Source organism: Pongo abelii, chromosome 1 (assembly GCF_028885655.2).
Source record: "Pongo abelii isolate AG06213 chromosome 1, NHGRI_mPonAbe1-v2.0_pri, whole genome shotgun sequence".
Classification (NCBI taxonomy): Eukaryota; Metazoa; Chordata; class Mammalia; order Primates; family Hominidae; genus Pongo; species Pongo abelii.
The window spans coordinates 80,708,803-80,723,169 of record NC_071985.2 but is presented as its reverse complement, the minus strand read 5'-3'; the positions used below and the strand labels follow the sequence as shown (position 1 = coordinate 80,723,169).

Sequence of the window (14,367 nt, the reverse complement as noted above, 5' to 3'; positions counted from 1 at the left end):
TTACCCTTGAGAAAAGTGTCACCTCATGTGGATTCCTGGCTAGAATGCAAAGGAAAAGATACATTCATTTAATGCTTCCCCCAAATATAAGCTTTATGATCGAGCTTATATCTTGCATTTCCCTCATCTGTTTCCTATATCTTGCATTTTTTCCCTTGTTTGTAACCCACATTGCCAAATATGCTCTAGTCTAATTTAGAAGATTATTCAGGATCTTTGATGCACAACTGAACTTTGTGGAGAGGACCCCTGGATCTAAAGAATCATTGCCAAACACCTGGAAGTCTGGGAATTGCTAGAGATGACATAAAAATGTTCAATCGGGAGTTATAGATCAAAAGAATTCAGATACAAAGTAACAGATAGGAGGAATAAGTTCTGGTGTTCTATTACACAGTAGAGTGACTACAGTTAACAATAATGCATATTTCAAAATAATGAGGAGAGGATTTTTGAATGTTCTCATCATAAAGAAATGACAAGTGTTTGAGGTAATATGCTAATTACACAATGTGTACATGTATCAAAACATCACACTGTACTCCATAAATATGTGAAATTATTTGTCAATTAAATACAATTTTAAAGTTAAAATATTTTTAAAGAGTCAAGGATTCAGGGAGCAACACGCTACATGGGTATCCCCATTCTTTTGTTCTTTCAACAGATATTCATAGTATTTACTACATAGCAGGCACTAAAGTACTGGGTTGCAGTAATAAAATTAAGGTTTCCTCTCTCACACATTCTGTACTGTACAATACAGTAGCCACAAGTCATAAGTAGCTATTTAAATAAAATTTAAAATTCAGTTTCTCAGTCATACTAGCTACATTTCAAGTGCTTAACACACATGGCTAGCAGCTACTCAAATGGACAGTGCAAATACAGAAAATTTCCATCATCCCAGAAAGTTCTGTTGGGCAGTGTTCTGCACAGACAGGATAAAAATAAGTGACTGACTGATTGATTGACTGATCTGTCTAATTCAAAAGAAAATATGGGAAGGAGGGTAATAAAGGCAGCAGTGAGGAGAAAGGATGGTATTTAAATAGAAAGTGAGGGAGGAAGTTATGGGATATCTGGAGAAAAGCCAGTGGTAACAGTAAGAGCAAAGGAGCTAAGAAGGGCTTGTGTTTGGCATGATCAATAAATAACAAAGAAGTCAAAGTGAAGCTGTAGCAAAGTAGCTGAAGAGTGGAAGATGAAGTCAGGGAAGCAGCAGGGATCAGGTAATGTATAACCTTGCTGGCCATGGTAGGAACTTTGGATTTCATTTTGAGATGAGAAGCCATTGGGGGTTTCTGAGCATAAGTGACACAGTTTATTCACCATTTTAGAAATATCATTCTGGCTGCTATGTGGAAAACAGACTGAATGAGGGAGAGGCAAGGTAGAAGGGGGCTGGGTTATTAGGCTTTTGTAACAGTCCAGCCAACAGAAGAAAATAATGGTTTAGATTAGGGTAGTGGGACTCTGTATATGCACTGAAGATAGACCCAACATAGTTTGCTCAAAAATTGAATGGATAGTTTTATGTCATGCTTTAAATGATTATTTTTAAAATTATTCCAGGTTTATTAGTATAATAAAAATTGAAGAAAATATATTTTTAAAACAGGTAAATTACAGCAGAACTGTCATCAAAATGATAAGACTGCACTGGTATGCAAAGATGTCACTGCATAAGATCATAGCAAATAACTCAAATAGTGGAGGGAACCAAAATAAAAAATTAGAGGAAAATAAAAAATTATAAAGATAAAATATGAATTATACAAACAATTAGTAATGGATTAAATTATCTGACTATAAAAAAGGATAAATGACTGAATTGGAGACTTTTGCATCCATCCATAAGGGAGTCATTGGTATCAGATTTACCCTTCTGCTCTAATTAGCCATAAAGCTAGACAAAATGTATGCAGCAGCTTGATTACTGAGAGTAAGAAAAAACATGATATAACCCCCATATTCACCCTGGCTCTGTACTTGGTGACACGTTCCAGACAACAGTATAGGAAGGAGGAGCCATAGCATCAAGCAGTCACTAGTCTCACTGGGCTCATGAAACAGAGATAGGAGTCTGGGGCTGCTGAGACAGCTGAATTTCCAGGGCAGGGTACTAGAAATGAAGCAGTCATGTGGAGGGATGCTCCAAGAGTCTGTGTGCAGGTTTCCCTTGGGTCTTGGCAAGGCCTGGGCTGCACATGTGTAGAGTGAGGCTCTGTAAAGTCTAACAGAGAGTAGCTGCTGTTAATGAAGAAGATAATAAAGGTTGCATAGTTTTGGAGACATTGGAGTTCCAATCCAACTATAGTGGGAAAACTTCATTGCTTACCTTGGTCAACCACTTACAACCCTGAAAAGGCCATGCTTTGGAAGTAAGGGTCATGTCCTGGAGTAAGGACCATGCTCTAGCACTAAGGACAAAAGCAAAATAAACCCATCCTAACAAAGCATAAAACAAAGTCTGACAGGATCAAGAGGATTCCTTACCAATCTAACTGCCTCCAAGAAAAAAATTCAATACCCTTTAAAGGAAAACAGTGTATTCTATATTTCCTTACAACTTTTATATTGGGTAAAGATCCACAGTCTATTAACCAATTAAAAAAAAATCACTGGATATCTAAAGAAACAAGAAAACGTGACCCATAATCCAGAGAAAGAGGCCTTCAACAGATTGATCCTAAGATGACATAGATATTGACATTTAGATACAAACAGGTCTAATATTTAAGAAATGAAAAGATGAATATAAAAAGGTCTAATATGTAAGAAATGAAAAGCTGAATATAATGAATAAACAGAGAATCTCAGTAAAGAAATGGAAACTTCAAAAAAATAAACTGATAGGAGGATCCAAGATGGCCAAATAGGAACAGCTCCAGTCTACAGCTCCCAGTGTGAGTGATGCAAAAGACGGGTGATTTCTGCATTTCCAACTGAGGTACCAGGTTCATCTCACTGGGGCTTGTCAGACAGTGGGTGCAGCCCACAGAGCACGGCGGGGCATCGCCTCACCCAGGAAGCGCAAGGGGTCGGGGAATTCCCTTTACTAGCCAAGGGAAGCTATGACAGATGGTACCTGGAAAATTGGGACACTCCCACCCTAATACTGCACTTTTCCAACGGCCTTAGCAAACGGCACACCAGAAGATTATATCCCGCACCTGGCTCAGAGGGTCCCACGCCCACAGAGCCTCGCTCACTGCTAACACAGCAGTCTGAAATCAAACTGCAAGGCCACAGTGAGGCTAGGTGAGGGATGTCCGCCATTGCTGAGGCTTAAGTAGGTAAACAAAGCAGCTGGGAAGCTCGAACTGAGTGGAGCCGACCACAGCTCAAGGAGGCCTGCCTGCCTCTGTAGACTCCACCTCTGGGGGCAGGGCATAGCTGAACAAAAGGCAGCAGAAACTTCTGCAGACTTAAACATCCCTGTCTGACAACTTTGAAGAGAGTAGTGGTTTTCCCAGCACGGAGTTTGAGATCTGAGAAAGGACAGACTGCCTCCTCAAGTGGGTCCCTGACGCCTGAGTAGGCTAACTGGGAGATACCTCCCAGTAGGGGCTGACTGACACCTCATACAGCCGGGTGCCCCTCTGAGACGAAGCTTCCAGAGGAAGGATCAGGCAGCAACATTTGCTGTTCTGCAATATTTGCTGTTCTGCAGCCTCCACTGGTGAGACCCAAGCAAACCAGGGTCTGGAGTGGACCTCCAGCAAACTCCAGTAGACCCGCAGGTGAGGGTCCTAACTGTTAGAAGGAAAACTAACAAACAGAAAGGACACCCACAACAAAACCCCATCTATACATCACCATCATCAAAGACCAAAGGTAGATAAAACCACAAAGATGGGAAGAAACCAGAGCAGAAAAGCTGAAAATTCTAAAAATCAGAGGGCCTCTTCTCCTCCAAAGGAACGCAGCTCCTCCCCAGCAATGGAACAAAGCTGGATGGAGAATGACTTTGATGAGTTGAGAGAAGAAGGCTTCAGACAATCAGTAATAACAAACTTCTCCGAGCTAAAGGAGGATGTTCAAACCCATCGCAAAGAAGCTAAAAACCTTGAAAAAAAAGATTAGATGAATGGCTGACTAGAATAAACAGTGTAGAGAAGACCTTAAATGACCTGATGGAGCTGAAAACCATGGCACAAGAACTACGCGACACATGCACAAGCTTCAGTAGCCAATTTGATCAAGTGGAAGAAAGGGTATCTGTGATTGAACATCAAATGAATGAAATGAAGCGAGAAGAGAAGTTTAGAGAAAAAAGAGTAAAAAGAAACGAATAAAGCCTCCAAGAAATATGGGACTATGTGAAAAGACCAAATCTACGTCTGATTGGTGTACCTGAAAGTGACGGGGAGAATGGAACCAAGTTAGAAAACACTCTTCTGGATATGATCCAGGAGAACTTCCCCAAGCTACCAAGGCAGGCCAACATTCAAATTCAGGAAATACAGCAAACGCCACAAAGATACTCCTCGAGAAGAGCAACTCCAAGACACATAATTGTCAGATTCACTAAAGTTGAAATGAAGGAAAAAATGTTAAGGGCAGCCAGAGAGAAGGGTCGGGTTACCCACACACGGAAGCCAATCAGACTAACAGCAGATCTCTCAGAAGAAATGCTACAAGCCAGAAGAGAGTGGGGGCCAATATTTAACATTCTTAAAGAAAAGAATTTTCAACCCAGAATTTCATATCCAGCCAAACTGAGCTTCATAAGTGAAGGAGAAATAAAATCCTTTACAAACAAACAAACAAATGCTGAGAGATTTTGTCACTACCAGGCCTGCCTTACAAGAGATCCTGAAGGAAGCACTAAACATGGAAAGGAACAATCAGTATCAGCCACTGCAAAAACATGCCAAATTGTAAAGACCATCGATGCTAGGAAGAAACTGCATCAATTAACAGGCAAAATAACCAGCTAACATCATAATGACAGGATCAAATTCACACATAACAATATTAACCTGAAATGTAAATGGGCTAAATGCTCCAATTAAAAGACACAGACTGGCAAATCAGATAAAGAATCAAGACCCATCAGTGTGCTGTATTTAGGAGACCCATCACACGTGCAGAGACACACATAGGCTGAAAATAAAGGGATGGAGGAAGATCTACCAAGCAAATGGAAAACAAAAAAAGCAGAGATTGCAATCCTAGTCTCTGAAAAAACAGACTTTAAACCAACAAAGATCAAAATAGACAAAAAAGGCCATTATATAATGGTAAAGGGATCAATCCAATAAGAAGAGCGAACTATCCTAAATATATATGCACCCAGTACAGGAGCACCAAGATTCATAAAGCAAGCCCTTAGAGACCTATAAAGAGACTCAGACTCCCACACAATAATAATGGGAGACTTTAACACCCCACTGTCAACATTAGACAGATCAACAAGACAGAAAGTTAACAAGGATATCCAGGAATTGAACTCAGCTCTGCACCAAGCGGACCTAATAGACATCTACAGAACTCTCCACCCCAAATCAACAGAATATACATTCTTCTCAGCACCACATCGCACTTATTCCAAAATTGACCACATAGGTGAAAGTAAAGCACTCCTCAGCAAATGTAAAAACACAGAAATTATAACAAACTGTCTCTCAGACCACAGTGCAATCAAACTAGAACTCAGGCTTAAGAAACTCACTCAAAACTGCTCAACTACATGGAAACTGAACAACCTGCTCCTGAATGACTACTGGGTACATAACGAAATAAAGGCAGAAATAAAGATGTTCTTTGAAACCAATGAGAACAAAGACACAACATACCAGAATCTCTGGGACACATTTAAAGCAGTGTGTAGAAGGAAATTTATAGCACTAAATGCCCACAAGAGAAAGAAGGAAAGATCTAAAATTGACACCCTAACATCAGAATTAAAAGAACTGGAGAAGCAAAAGCAAACACATTCAAAAGCTAGCAGAAGGCAAGAAATAACTAAGATCAGAGCAGAACTGAAGGAGATAGAGACAAAAGAAACTCTTCAAAAAAATCAATGAATCCACGAGCTGGTTTTTTGAAAAGATCAACAAAATCGATAGACCGCTACCAAGACTAATAAAGAAGAAAAGAGAGAAGAATCAAATAGACGCAATAAAAAATGATAAAGGGGATATCACCACTGATCCCACAGAAATACAAACTACCATCAGAGAATGCTATAAACATCTCTACGCAAATAAACTAGAAAATCTAGAAGAAATGGATAAATTCCTGGACACATACACCCTCCCAAGATTAAAGCAGGAAGAAGTTGAATCCCTGAATAGACCAATAACAGGCTCTGAAACTGAGGCAATAATTAATAGCCTACCAACCAAAAAAAGTCCAGGAACAGACAGATTCACAGCTGAATTCTACCAGAGGTACAAAGAGGAGCACGTACCATTCCTTCTGAAACTATTCCAATCATCAGAAAAAGGGGGAATGCTCCCTAACTCATTTTATGAGGCCAGCATCATCCTGATACCAAAGCCTGGCAGAGACACAACAAAAAAAGAGAATTTTTGACCAATATCCCTGATGAACATCGATGCAAAAATCCTCAATAAAATACTGGCAAACTGAATCCAGCAGCACATCCAAAAGCTTATCCACCATGATCAAGTGGGCTTCATCCCTGGGATGCAAGGCTGGTTCAACATATGCAAATCAATAAATGCAATCCATCATCTAAACAGAACCAAAGACAAAAACCACATGATTATCTCAATAGATGCAGAAAAGGCCTTCGAAAAAATTCAACAGCTCTTCATCCTAAAAACTCTCAGTGAACTAAGTATTGATGGGACGTATCTCAAGATAATGAGAGCTATTTATGACAAATACACAGCCAATATCATAGTGAATGGGCAAAACTGGAAGCATTCCCTTTGAAAACTGGCACAAGACAGGAATGACCTCTCTCACCACTCCTATTCAACATAGTGTTGGAAGCTCTGGCCAGGGCAATCAGGCAGGAGAAAGAAATAAAGGGTATTCAATTAGGAAAAGAGGAAGTCAAATTGTCCCTGTTTGCAGATGACATGATTGTATATTTAGAAAGCCCATTGTCTCAGCCCAAAATCTCCTTAAGCTGATAAGCAACTTCAGCAAAATCTCAGGATACAAAATCAATGTGCAAAAATCACAAGCATTCTTATACACCAATAACACACAAACAGAGAGCCAAATCATGAGTGAACTCCCATTCACTATTGCTTCAAAGAGAATAAAATACCTAGGAGTCCAACTTACAAGGGATGTGAAGGACCTCTTCAAGAACTACAAACCACTGCTCAACGAAATGAAAGAGGACACAAACAAATGGAAGAACATTCCATGCTCATGGATAGTAAGAATCAATATCGTGAAATGGCCATACTGCCCAAGGTAATTTATAGATTCAATGCCATCCCCATCAAGCTACCAATGACTTTCTTCACAGAACTGGAAAAAACTACTTTAAAGTTCATATGGAACCAAAAAAAAAAAAAGCCCACATTGCCAAGACAATCCTAAGCAAAAAGAACAAAGCTGGAGGCATCACGCTACCTGACTGCAAACTATACTGCAAGGATACAGCAACCAAAACAGCATGGTACTGGTACCAAAAGAGAGATATAGACCAATAGAACAGAACAGAGCCCTCAGATATAATACCACACATCTACAACCATCTGATCTTTGACAAACCTGACAAAAACAAGAAATGACGGAAGGATTCCCTGTTTAATAAATGGTGCTGGGAAAACTGGCTAGCCATATGTAGAAAGCTGAAACTGGATCCCTTCCTTACACCTTATACGAAAATTAATTCAAGATGGATTAAAGACTTAAATGTTAGACCTAATATCATAAAAACCCTAGAAGAAAAACTAGGAAATACCATTCAGGCCATAGGCATGGGCAAGGACTTCATGACTAAAACACCAAAAGCAATGGCAACAAAAGCCAAAATTGACAAATGGGATCTAATTAAACTAAAGAGCTTCTGCATAGCAAAATAAACTACCATCAGAGTGAACAGGCAACCTACAGAATGGGAGAAAATTTTTACAATCTACCCATCTGACAAAGGGCTAATATCCAGAATCTACAAAGAGCTTAAACAAATTTACAAGAAAAAAACAACCCCATCAAAAAGTGAGTGAAGGATATGAACAGACACTTCTCAAAAGAAGACATTTATGCAGTCAAGAGGCACATGAAAAAATGCTCATCATCACTGGCCATCAGAGAAATGCAAATCAAAACCACAACAAGATACCATCTCACACCAGTTAAAATGGCAATCATTAAAAAGTCAGGAAACAACAGGTTGCTGGAGAGGATGTGGAGAAATAGGAACTCTTTTACACTGTTGGTGGGACTGTAAACTAGTTCAACCACTGTGGAAGACAGTGTGGCGATTCCTCAAGGATCTAGAACTAGAAATACCATTTGACCCAGCCATCCCATTACTGGGTATATACCCAAAGGATAAGTCATGCTGCTATAAAGGCACATGCACATGTATGTTTATTGCAGCACTATTCACAATAGCAAAGACTGGGAACCAATCCAAATGTCCAACAATGATAGACTGGATTAAGAAAATGTGGCACATATACACCATGGAATACTATGCAGCCATAAAAAAGGATGAGTTCACGTCCTTTGTAGGGACATGGACGAAGCTGGAAACCATCATTCTGAGCAAACTATCGCAAGGACAGAAAACCAAACACTGCATGTTCTCACTCACAGGTGGGCACTGAACAATGAGAACACTTAGACACAGGGTGGGGAACATCACACACCGGGGCCTGTCGTGGAGTGGAGAGATAGCATTAGGAGATATACCTAATGTAAAGGACGAGTTTACGGGTACAGCACACCAACATGGCACATGTATACATATGTAACAAGCCTGCACACTGTGGCACATGTACCCTAGAACTTAAAGCATAATAAAAAAGAAAAAGAAAAAAAAAAACACCACAAAAAAATAAAAAAAAAATAAACCAACAAACACAACCTAAATTCCCTGAATGGGCTTAACAATGGAATGAACATTGCAGAAGTACTGATGCCTCAAGATGGATCAATAGAAATGATGTAAACTGAACAAAGGAAAAAAATTTTCAGTAAACAGAAGTTTAGTAACATGAGATAATAGCAAGTCTTCTAACATATGTAAAATTGGATTTCCAGAAGGAGAAGAGAAAAAAGATGAGGCAGAAAAAAAAAAAAAAAAAAAAACCCTTTGAAGAAATAGTGGCTGAGAATTTCCCAAATCTGGTACAAAACATGAACATAAAGATCCAAGAAGCTCAGCAAAACCCAAGTTAGGTAAATTCAAAGAAAATCACACACGTAATACACTTCTAAAAACCAAAGCCAGGAAAATTTTAAAGAAGCCAGAGGAAAAAAATTTATTATATACACAAGAACAATGATAAGAATGATAGCCGACCTCTGAATAGAAACAATGGACATTGTAAAACAATTGAACATCATCTTTAAAATGCTGCAGGGGAAAAATACCTGTCAGCCTCAAATTCTATACCAAGTAAAAGGAAAAAAAATTCTTTGGTGATTTTCCACACATTCAGTATATATATATTATAATCAGAGCAATGCTTTTAAAAAAGCATGCAGAGGCATACTTAAAAAGTATGTAAGAAAATAAAAAGGACTGTTTTTTAAACACTTAATTATAAGGCAGAAAAGGATGAGTAATTGAACAAATAGATAACAAATATCAAGATGACAGATTTAAAAACTATCAGATCAATAATTATAATTAAATACAGGGGTGGCTGGCAAGATGGCCAAATAGGAACAGCTCTGATCTGCACCTCCCAGTGAGACCAACACAGAAGGCAGGCGATTTCTGCATTTCTAACTGAGGTACTCGGCTCATCTCACTGGGACTGGTTAAACAGTGGGTGCAGCCCACAGAGGGCGAGCCAAGGCAGGGTGAAGCATCACCTCACCTGGGAAGCTCAAGGGGTCAGGGAACTCCCTCCCCTAGCCAAGGGAAGCTGTGAGGGACTGTGCTATGAGGAACAGTACATTATGGCCCAAATACCACACCTTTCCCAGGGTCTTCACAACCAGGAGACCAGGAGATTCCCTTGAATGCCTATATCACCAGGGCCCTGGGTTTCAAGCACAAAACTGGGCAGCCGTTTGGGAAGACACCAAGCTAGCTGCAGGAGTTTTTCATCATACTGGAATGCCAGTGAGAGAGAACCATTCACTCCCCTGGAAAGGGGGCTAAAGCCAGGGAGCCAAGTGATCTAGCTCAGCAGATCTCACCCCCACAAAGCCCAGCAAGCTAAGATCCACTGGCTTGAAATTCTCACTGCCAGCACAGCAGTCTGAAGTTGACCTGGGACGCTCAAGCTTCACGTGGGAAGGGGTGTCCACCATTATTGAGGCTTGAGTAGGCAGTTTTCCCCTCACAGCCAGAAGTTGGAACTGGGCAGAGCCCACCACAGCTCGGCAAAGCCAGACTGTCTCTCTAGATTACTCCTCTCTGGGCAGGGCATCTCTAAAAGAAAGGCAGCAGCCCCAGTCAGGGGCTTATAGATAAAACTCCCATCACCCTGGGACAGAGCACCTGGGGGAAGGGGTGGCTGCGGGCGCAGCTTCAGCAGACTTAAATGTCCCTGCCTGCCAGCTCTGAAGAGAGCAGCAGATTTCCCAGCACAGCGCTTGAGCTCTGCTAAGGGACAGACTGCCTCCTCCAGTGGGTCCCTAACCCCCGTGCCTCCTGACTGGGAGACACCTCCCAGCAGGGGTCGAGAGACACCTCACACAGGAGAGCTCTGGCGGGTGCCCCTCTGGGACAAAGCTTCCAGAGGAAGGAACAGGAAGCAATCTTTGCTGTTCTGCAGCCTCCGCTGGTGATACCCAAGCAAACAAGGTCTGGAGTGGACCTCCAGCAAACTCCAGCAGAGTTGAAGCAGAGGGGCCTGACTGTTAGAAGGAGAACTAACAAACAGAAAGGAATCGCATCAACATCAACAAAAAGGATATCCACACGAAAACCCCATCCAAAGGTCACCAACATCAAAGACCAAAGGTAGATAAATCCATAAAGATGAGGAAAGCCCAGCGCAAAAAGGCTGAAAATTCCAAAAACCAGAATGCCTCTTCTCCTCCAAAGGATCACAACTCCTCACCAGCAAGGGAACAAAAACGGACAGAGAATGAATTTGATGAATTGACGGAAGTAGGCTTCAGAAGGTGGGTAATAACAAACTCCTCTGAGCTAAAGGAGCATGTTCTAACACAATGCAAGGAAGCTAAGAACCTTCAAAAAAGGTTAGACGAGTTGCTAACTAGAATAACCAGTTTAGAGAAGAACATAAATGACCTGATGGAGCTGAAAAACACAGCACGAGAACTTCGTGAAACATACACAACTATCAATAGCCAAATCGATGAAGCGGAAGAAATGATATCAGAGACTGAAGATCAACATAATGAAATAAAGTGTGAAGACAAGATCAGAGAAAAAAGAATGAAAAGGAACAAACTTGGCCTCCAAGAAACATGGAACTATGTGAAAAGACCAAACCTACATTTGATTGGTGTACCTGAAAGTGACAGAGAGAATGGAACCAAGTTGGAAAACACTCTTCAGGATATTACCCAGGAGAACTTCCCCAACCTACCAAGACAGGTAAACATTCAAATTCAGGAAATACAGAGAACACCACAAAGATACTCCTCAAGAAGAACAACACCAAGACACATAATCACCAGATTCACCAAGTTTGAAATGAAGAAAAAAATGTTAAGGGCAGCCAGAGAGAAAGGTCGGGTTACTTACAAAGGGAAGCTCATCAGACTAACAGCAGATCTCTCTACAGAAACCCTACAAGCCAGAAGAGAGTGGGGGGCCAATATTCAACATTCTTAAAGAATTTTCAACCCAGAATTTCATATCCAGCCAAACTAAGCTTCATAAGCGAAGGAGAAATAAAATTCTTTACAGACAAGCAAATGCTGAGGGATTTTGTCACCACCAGGCCTGCCCTGCAAGAGCTCCTGAAGGAAGGACTAAATATGTAAAGGAAAAACAGGTACCAACCACTGCAGAAACATGCCAATTGTAAAGACCACTGACACTATGAAGAAACTGCATCAACTAACAGGCAAAATAACCAGCTAGTGTCATAATGACAGGATGAAATTCACACATAACAATATTGACCTTTAGTGTAAATGGGGTAAATGCCCCATTTAAGAGACACAGACTGGCAAATCGGATAGAGTCAAGACCCATAGGTGTGCTGTATTCAGGAGACACATCTCATGTGCAGAGACACACATAGGCTCAAAATAAAGGGATGCAGGAATATTTAACAAGCAAATGGAAAGCAAAAAAAAAAAAAAAAAAAGCAGGGGTTGCAATACTAGTCTCTGATAAAACAGACTTTAAACCAACAAAGATCAAAACAGACAAAGAAGGGCATTACATAATGGTAAAGGGATCAATGCAACAAGAAGAGCTAACTATCCTAAATATATATGCACCCAATACAGGAGCACCCAGATGCATAAAGCAAGCCCTCAGAGACCTACAAAGAGACTTAGACTCCCACACAATAATAGTGGGAGACTTTAACACCCTGCTGTCAATATTAGACAGATCAACAAGACAGAAAATTAACAAGGATATTAAGGACTTGAACTCAGCTCTGGACCAAGCAGACCTAATAGACATCCATAGAACTCTCCACCTTAAATCAACAGAATATACGTTCTTCTCAGCATCACATTGCACTTATTCTAAAATTGACCATATATTGGAAGTAAAACACTCCTCAGCAAATGCAAAAGAATGCAAATCATAACAAACAGTCTCTAAGACCACAGTGCAATCAAATTAGAACTCAGGATTAAGAAACTCACTCAAAACCACACAACTACATGGAAACTGAACAACCTGCTCCTGAATGACTACTGGGTAAATAACGAAATTAAGGGAGAAATAAATAAGTTCTTTGAAACCCATGAGAACAAAGACACAACATACCAGAATCTATGGGACACAGCTAAAGCAGTGTTTAAAGGGAAATTTATAGCACTAAATGCCCACAGGAGAAAGCAGGAAACATCTAAAATCAACATTTTAACATCACAATTAAAAGAACTACAGAAGCTAGAGCAAACACATTCAAAAGCTAGCAGAAAGCAAGAAATAACTAAGATCAGAGCAGAAATGAAGGAGATAGACAAATGAAAACCGCTTCAAAAAATCAATTAATCCAGGAGCTGGTTTTCTGAAAAGATTAACAAAATACATAGACCGCTATCCAGACTAATAAAGAAGAAAAGAGAGAAGAATCAAATAGACACAATAAAAAAATGATAAAGGGGATATCACCACTGATCCCACAGAAATACAAACTACCACCATATAATACTATAAACACCTCTATGCAAATAAACTAGAAAGTCTAGAAGAAATGGATAAATTCCTGGACACATACATCCTCCCAAGACTAAACCAGAAATAAGTCAAATCCCTGTATAGACCAATAACAAGTTCTGAAATTGAGGCAGTAATTAATAGCCTACCATCCAAAAAAAGCCGAGGACCAGACAGATTCACAGCTGAATTCTATCAGCAGTACAAAGAGGAGCCAGTATCATTACTTCTGAAACTATTCCAAACAACAGAAAAAGAGGGACTCCTACCTAACTTATTTTATGAGGCCAGCATCATCCTGATACCAAACCCTGGCAGAGACACAAGAAAAGAAAATTTCAAGCCAATATCCCTGATGAACATCGATGTGAAAATTCACAATAAAATACCAGCAAACTGAATCCAGCAGCACATGAAAAAGTTCAACATCAAGTCGGCTTCATCCCTGGGATGCAAGGCTGGTTCAACATATGCAAATCGATAAACATAATCCATCATATAAACAGAAACAATGACAAAAACCACACGATTATCTCAATAGTTGCAGAAAAGGCCTTCGATAAAATTCAACAGCACTTCATGCTAACAACTCTAAATAAACTAGGTATTGATGGCACGTATCTCAAAATAATAAGAGCTATTTATGACAAATCTATAGCCAATATCATACTGAATGGGCAAAAGCTGGAAGCATTCCCTTTGATAACTGGCACAAGACAAGGATGCCCTCCTCTCACCACTCCTATTCAACATAGTATTGGAAGTTCTGGCCAGGGCAATCAGGCAAGAGAAAGAAATACAGGGTATTCAAATAGGAAGAGAGGAAGTCAAATTGATTGTTTGCAGATGATATTACTGTATGTTTAGAAAACCCCATCATCTTAGCCCAAAATCTCCTTAAGCTGATAAGCAACTTCAGC

General features: G+C 40.2%; 1 protein-coding gene across 1 annotated transcript in view; it reads right to left on the bottom strand.

The window, feature by feature from the left end:
- CCDC181 (coiled-coil domain containing 181) overlaps positions 1-14,367 on the bottom strand; it is a gene marked incomplete at its 5' end in the record, with an annotated part of 32,588 nt that overhangs the window by 2,963 nt on the left and 15,258 nt on the right.